The sequence below is a fragment of the Triplophysa dalaica genome, chromosome 9 (assembly GCF_015846415.1).
Source record: "Triplophysa dalaica isolate WHDGS20190420 chromosome 9, ASM1584641v1, whole genome shotgun sequence".
Classification (NCBI taxonomy): domain Eukaryota; kingdom Metazoa; phylum Chordata; class Actinopteri; order Cypriniformes; family Nemacheilidae; genus Triplophysa; species Triplophysa dalaica.
In genome coordinates, this window is record NC_079550.1 from 7,564,298 (window position 1) to 7,572,079 (window position 7,782).

Here is a 7,782-nt window from a genome sequence, read left to right on the forward strand (position 1 = left end):
CAGTTGTAATCATATTACAGAAAACCAAAATACATGGCCGTCTGGAACGTTTCACATCTTTTTTGCAATTAAATCACCTAAGTGTATTTTTAGCATGACATTCACTGTGAATGCCTCTAACAATCCCATATTTTTGCGTTCGGAGGTCATTTGGACCTATATGAGTGTATGCATTTTAATATCATTGTGGTAATATTCATGAAACTAGAAAATGAAGGTCAAGGTTCCACTATGAATGTCGATATTATTACATGCTTTATTAAGAACGATATGATTCTGTGGGTCATTGATTCAGAAACAGAGAAATTCTTGCAGCATGCGGAAATTGAGATTAAGGTCACGGCTGCAGAATATGTTAGAAATTTAAGAAATTTGCAAGAGAGCTTTTAACTACATTGTTATAATCTCTCCAGAAACAGACACAAGTCCAAATATACTGTACACGTGTTGATTTAGAAAACAAATCTGAATTCACAGTTTACTTTTTGACCCCTGATAGCATTCAAAGTGGGATTGACATCATTTACCTTAATTAAAGAAACCTTAAAATAACAACCTTGTAATTTTGTGAGCACTTTAATAATAAATGTGTTAACACATTAACTAAACTTAATTAAACGGAACCAGACAAACTTTCTTCAACTCTTCCTAACACTAATTATTAATAACAAGATAACATTTTTCTTTTTTGCTTCAAGGGCATTATAAATACAGGCGTTAAGATCTTAATTTGCAGTTGGTGATGAGAGTGCAGGTGAGAATGTCTATGTAAACAATCTAAAATTGCTTAGGGCCAGAACAAGGAACAGTGAGGTTATCCACCATCTAAATTTCAGGTTTTTTTAGGTGTTCTGGGAAGCTGCCTTTTGGTCGCTTAGTAGCCATAGAGTCTCTGTGATATTCTTGTCTGGCTCTCTCCTTAAGAGGAAGATCTAGCATTTTACAACTGCTCAATTGTCCACATGTCAAAGATTCAATAACTTTAAAAATGGTCTTGTGCTGAGTGGGCGTGAAACAGAAGTTGCAATGGTGTTTTCTTCCCAATGGGGTATATGCACACGGGTCTATGACGTACTTCCTGCTGAAATCTCAGCCAGGCTGTTCCGGCGCCATAAGGAAAAATTACTTTTCGCATCAGAATGCACACAGGATTACGATCAACAACATGAATCTTATTTTTCAAACACTTTTCCATACATCAACAACCAAAATGGAGAATCACTTCAGGCTATCTGTTTCAAGGTTCATCAACAAATATATAAAAAAAAGTAAAGTGAACTTTTGTACTCACTAGATTCATGATCAAAGAGTCACTTAAAGGGGTCATATGACAGGGCTAAAACGAATAATATTGTTTGCTTTAGATGTAATGCAATGTGTAAACACGATTTAAGGCATGTTTATATCTCCTCTCTGCGCTGCTTCTCTGAAATGCGCAGATTTTTTAATTAAAATCATAGCTCTGAAAAGCGAGGTGTGCTATGATTGGCCTGTTAACCAGTGCGTAGTGATTGGTCGAATTCTGCAAGCGTGTGACAGAAATGTAACGCCTCTTACCATATACCATAACATCACGTTCCTAAGCGATTGTACTGACAAGTACCCCCACCTTACTTGCCTACACATTTGCGCGTCTTTACACCGTGTCTACACCGGACGCGACAGTCACGACTTCACACAACAAAAGACAATTTCAAATAATATCAACACTGGATGTGGTGCGGTGAGACAAACCCATTTAGAACAAGCAGGTTGTCATGTCGCGTTGCTCCTGTCACGTCCGTTGTTGACACGGTGTAGGTCAAATAATACCACGAACTGACGTAGATTTGCAGGGGTGTGGTTACATGAGGCAGGCTGGTTGGTCCTGGTGAGCATTCGCTTTTATATACTGTAGAATGCATCTTTGTTCCGACACTTTAATTTTTGCAATTTTTACGTGTCTAATACATGCATGGGCAACTTGTAACACACCAATGATGTTTAAGTGCTCCACTACTTGTAAGTCGCTTTGGATAATAGCGTCTGCCAAATAAATAAATGTAAATCTAAAGACACGGAAAAACAAGTATTTGGGCCATATGACCCCTTTAATAATGATCATCCGTAGTGCTGTCGGTTCGCCGAAATTTGAATGTTTTCTAACTAAACACATCACTATCACTTGGTGAAAAATCCCCTTAGTGCTATAAGAGCGGATGTGACCGAGCAGGCTGAGATTTTAGCAGAAGTACGTCATTGTCCTGTGTGCATATACCCCATTGTGACAAACTTGGGCGGGGCTTCATTTCGTCCTTCAGGAATTGAGTGGTGCAGAGAGGACATATTTTTGTATGCAAATCTCCGTGAGCGAGTTTTTTAGCATTTAAGCACTTCCGGTTCCATCGCCCCAAAGTCTATGGGTGTTTTGAATTGGGTTTTTGGTAAATTACCTGAAATAAGATCTATGCTTAACAAAACCTCTAGATATTTTGACATAAAACACACCACTTATAACCGGCTCGTGTTTTTAAAGCTTTATTGTGTCTTAAAACGCCGTCGTTAAAAGCGACTATATACCTTATTTGGCGGCGAACGTTAGATGCAATCACACAAATAATGTGCACAAAACCCTAAAAGACGTTAAAGTAATTACATGTTTTTAATGAAGTTTGAAAAAGTTGTCAGACTTTTGGTGGTGGTGATGTTGATATCATGGTCTGTTTATAGCCTTGTGTTAACGTTTACTTCTGCCAATTGTATTTAGGCTTCAAAAATAGCAAATATTCTGTTGATTTGTTAAGATTATCTTGATAAACAAAACATCATAAATTGCATACATTTTTGTTAATCACAAATCTTTTTTGGGGGGGTCTTCCATGGGTCTAATCCGTCCGATCTATGGGTAAACTGAATAGGCTTTCGGACGAGAGAACCAGTGCGGTGCCAACTTTTGAGTTAGTCTACAAAAATACATCATCTGTGAGGTACTGTATTGAAGCATGGCCATTGGTCAGATGGTTTAATCTCATCCGCGCACCAAAATGCACATCTTTGGATGGAAGGATGTTTTTGGAAATCTGTTTTAATTGCACTATGCACATATATTAACACAATGGAACTGTATTTTTTGCAGTTGTTTCACCTTTATTTTAGATTATTGTGTTTTATTGTTAACGGAAATATCTGTAAAAAAAACAGATGTCAAGATTTTACCAGTACAATTTCCAACATTTTTGACATATAACTATAACATCTACCTATAAACAATGATGCCTGATCAATAAAACTCTGAAAACGGCATGTACAGTTTAACAAAAGATACATGCTAAATTCAAACAGAAAGAAAATGATAAAAGAAAGAATTGCTTTAGGCCCTGAACGTCTTTCAATCCAAATGAAGATGTCTTTAGAATGGCCTGGAGAGAAAAACTTTTCTGCAGAACAGTTTGCATTGAAAACGCTTTGACCTCTGCCTGAAATCTCCTTGATTGCCACATCAGCCTGAAGTGGCCATGTTTTACCCTTCACACAGTTCATGGACAGGACTTCAGAGAGCCCCCTGTGGGCTATTTCTGGAACTCATTTTATGAAATCAAATCCTTGTCACCTTCAAAGGAAATTAATCTGCAATCGCACCCAAATTTAAAGGCATAGTTCTCGAAAAAATGAAAATGTCATTATTCGCTCACACTCATATGAGCGAGAGATGTGAGGCAAAATGTCAGCCTCACTCCCCGTTCACTTTAATTGTAATGGGAAATAAAGTACAGAATTAACTTCATCGTATAAAATGTCTCTCATGAAATAAGAAAAGAAAGACTCAGATTTGGAATGACATGAGAAAGACAAAGACCTTGACCTTCAAGAACAACACAGTTCCGGTAAAAGTCTCATCTGAAAGACATCGCATTAAATGCATTCTGTGTCTTCATAAGGAAACCTTTAAATCCACCCGGAGATTGAACCCACTTGAGGCCTGACCGCATTCAGGTCCAGCCCTGTTGGCGAGCCAGTCCTCTGTCCTTGAGATCAGTCCCATGTACCCTTGCTGCATGACAAGTATGACACCACATAAGCTATGCAGAGCTGTGGAATCGGGGCCAGTGGCTGGAAGTCACCGTGTCGATTTATGCCAGCATTTGGTGGCTGACTGAGCGTGACGCCTCCTGGTTCTCGTAGAGGGAGGAGAGACACCAGACAGCTGCTGACAATACCACACGAGTTACCCAGCGTGCCATTTTACCCATGAATCCCTGGAGCGTGAAATCCGGGCCAGACGAGAAGGATGGACTGCTTGATACTTGTTGACATGGGGCTAAAACAGGTCACTCAAGCTTAGTATGGCCCGTCAGTTCCTTTTGGAGGACGTGATGAAGATGAATCGTCACTGGACTTCGGTGGTCAGGAGGATCGTCAGAAAAAATGCTGGACTGTTTAGAGCCCGTCATGGATCGTTGACTCGTATGCTTGTTTATAAATGTGAAATACGCAAAAGATCTTTCAGGTACTTTAAGATATATTTGGAAAAGTAGGATATTAAAGGTCAAATTAAATACGGGAATATGTTGATCCCATCTAATATCATTGGTCCGGTGTGCATTGAGAGTTGTTCATTTTTAGGATACTCTAAAGCATCAGAGAGGGAACACAACATTATCAACAACGTCCTACAGTCTAATTTCAAAACCAACAAAGAAATTGTTAAGGGTGTCATTTTTTTTATAAAATCATCTAAATGCATCATAATAAAACAAATATTTTGTACATTCTGATGTGTTCAAGGTGCAAATACACAAGTGACTAATTTAACGGGTTGATAACAATGACTTCTGGGGGATGGGCTGAGCGTATGTTGAGTCAGACAGATCTGTGGGTCAGAGCGTTCTTTTGGACTGACAGTTTTAATAAACACAAGCTCCTGCTGCTGGGCTTTAGCAGAATCTGAGTCCGCGCTTTAAAGGAATAGTTCTCCTAAAATAAAAAAATTCTGTCACACACTCATGTCATGCAGAACTGTTGTTTTTATGGGGAACACATAATGTGATAACCTTTTGGGGGAACACAATTCCTAGAGACCATGTCTGCCTAAAAAAAGGATTAATTTCTTTGCCTGCCAACGTTTTCTGCCCAGAGCCACAAAATTCTATGCGGGCCCCAGAATGTTATTGTTATGAATATGGAAACTTTAAAAGCGCAGGCGCAGAAAAATGTATTAAATAGATTTTGTGTACATTCACAGAATTGTACAATTGTAAATGAATGTACATGTACTGACATGTGGATAACACATCACCACATGTGCACATACGATCCAATGGGTTATACATTGAAATTTACATAGGATTCGCGTGAAAGTTTTCTAAAATCACATGTAATTGTGTTAATTTACATCTAAATTAGATCATTAGTGTGTATAGTGTAATTCAAAAAAATCAAACCCATCTACGCCCCCAAATGAGTTTGACATTTAATTTGATAACGTTGTTGATGTGTTGTTTATTGCTTCATGATCACGTTTATTTATACGTTTTTATATTTGTTATTTTTCAGACAATGGGTAACAGCACCCTCATTCAGTGGTGGGGCAGTACTGTCTGTGGAAAATCTTATTAAAGGTGTTGAAAGAAACAATTGTTGTCTAAAGTTGAATGATAGTTTTATGTAAATAAAGAAAGTCTCAGAAGCTCCTAGAAAAAAATATGATGCATTTTGTTTTATTGCGCCTTGACACAAAAGACCCATGGCAGTGCATGAGCGTATGAGTTGTATGACTACTTTCATGATGCATTTTCAGACATGGTCACCTGTTTATTTTTAAGTGCTCATTTGTGTTCTGTGGATTTTTTTTGTTTGGAACAAAATGAGGGCGAAGTAATAATAACAGCATTTTTATTTGGGGTGTACTGTCCCTTTAAGGGCAAACATACTCCTGTTTGTTGATGGCCATTCCCCAGCCATCAATCACCATCCATCCACACATTTGGTGGTGGGCTTATCTCTGAACATGACTGAATGGAGCTGAGACGTCTTTCTGCAAACAAACAAAAAAACACACAGCGGTATGCACATCTACGAGCAATATGTGTTTCATTAGCAACGACTGATCTTTAAATCTATATTTGACCACCTCAGTTTTCTCCTTCAATACCTTTGTAAAGAGAAAACAGGTCAACACATCCATAGGCCTATCTTGACTAGTGGTCACATAGGGGGATGTATTCTGTTCCGCCTTAAGGCGTTTACACCACAGGGGCAATATGTGTTTGAGAGACTCCCTCTGACTCAATACAAACATTTCCCCCTAATGCACACCCAAGCATGTCTTTAAATTATCTGAATCGAGACGCCCAAAATATTCCTTGTATCGCAGCGGCGCACTTATGTCAAGCTGCGAGTGTACGGCCAAATCTGTTGTCAAAGCATTATAAGAGTGCACGGATAATTTGCCCAATCCAAAAGCACACACACGCAAGCGCACGGTCTCATGGCCGTGCAGAGAGAAGTTCTCTGATTGTCTCATATAAGAGTCTGCTCACATTTCTAGAGCCCTGCCCACAAATCCCATCACATGCACATAATCAAAGGCATTTTTCTTTGGCCTGTAGGGATATGCACTGTGCATGAGGAAGGTTAGTGCGATGAGGGGACTTCTGGGGTGTGAAAAGAATATTTATGTATGCTGGTTATCAATGTGTGTTGTTTGGAGAGGTTTGAATACCTCTGGGTGTGGTTTCGGAGAGTCTAAATTCTTTCCACTTTGTGGAGACCTTGGCGACGTGTGTCAATATGTTCTCCAATTCAAAATAAACGTAATTTATGGATGGATTCAGTGAAAAGTGTTGCTATGTGTGAACGCTATTGTTTACACATACGTTTGAGACTGTGTGTTTGCCTGTTTACATCTTTTTGTTTGACTTTTCTTAACAAATTTAACACTTTCTTAACTTATGTAATTTTTTGTGCTTAAACTCACAACGCATCCACTCCTTCACTATTGCCTATTTGGCAAATGAGATTTTAATTGGAAATTCGCAATATAGTGAAGATGAAAAGGAGTGAGCGATTTTGATTCAAATAAAGCATACAGCAAATACAGCATTTAAATAAAAAAGTGTGAAAGAAATGTAAGGAATGAAGTTGTTAAATCTTTCAGACAACACAACATTTGGCAGACACAATCTAGTGCACTATATAAGTAGTGCCACAGGTGTTTAGCCTTTACAAGACAAATAATTTTATTAAAAACAACTAAAATTTCAATCACATTAAATGTAAATTGCTTTTATTTTAAGTTATGTTTTGGGGCTTCAAGATACCCTATGTTATATTTAATCTAATTATTAAATAAAAATTATTCTGTCACTCAGAGTTAGATGTGTTGCTCACCCTCTCTTTAAAAGTGCACCTAAACTAAGAATCTATATGCAAATCTGCTACTTAGTAACATTGTAAAGCCCATATAAAAAAAGCAACATTCGTCCAAACACTGAATTCAGCCGCTCTGCTTCAGTGCAATTGGATGTGTGTCACCTGATAACCTCAATTCATAGGAGGACAGAATTAGAAGTCAGAGATCGACTTTGATCAAATGCATCCGCCCATACATAATTCTCCAAAATAGGGGAACAGCACTTCGCCGTGATGGGAAGAGGTTAACATTAAGCAATAAAAGGAGGCTGAGGAGAATGGGAATGAAGCTAATGAGAGGTGATAAGATTCATTTCAGACCTCAATTTCAAGGATGGAGAAGCATGTGGTCCGGGAGACTATGAGACTCCCGCAAGTAGAAGGCCTAATGAA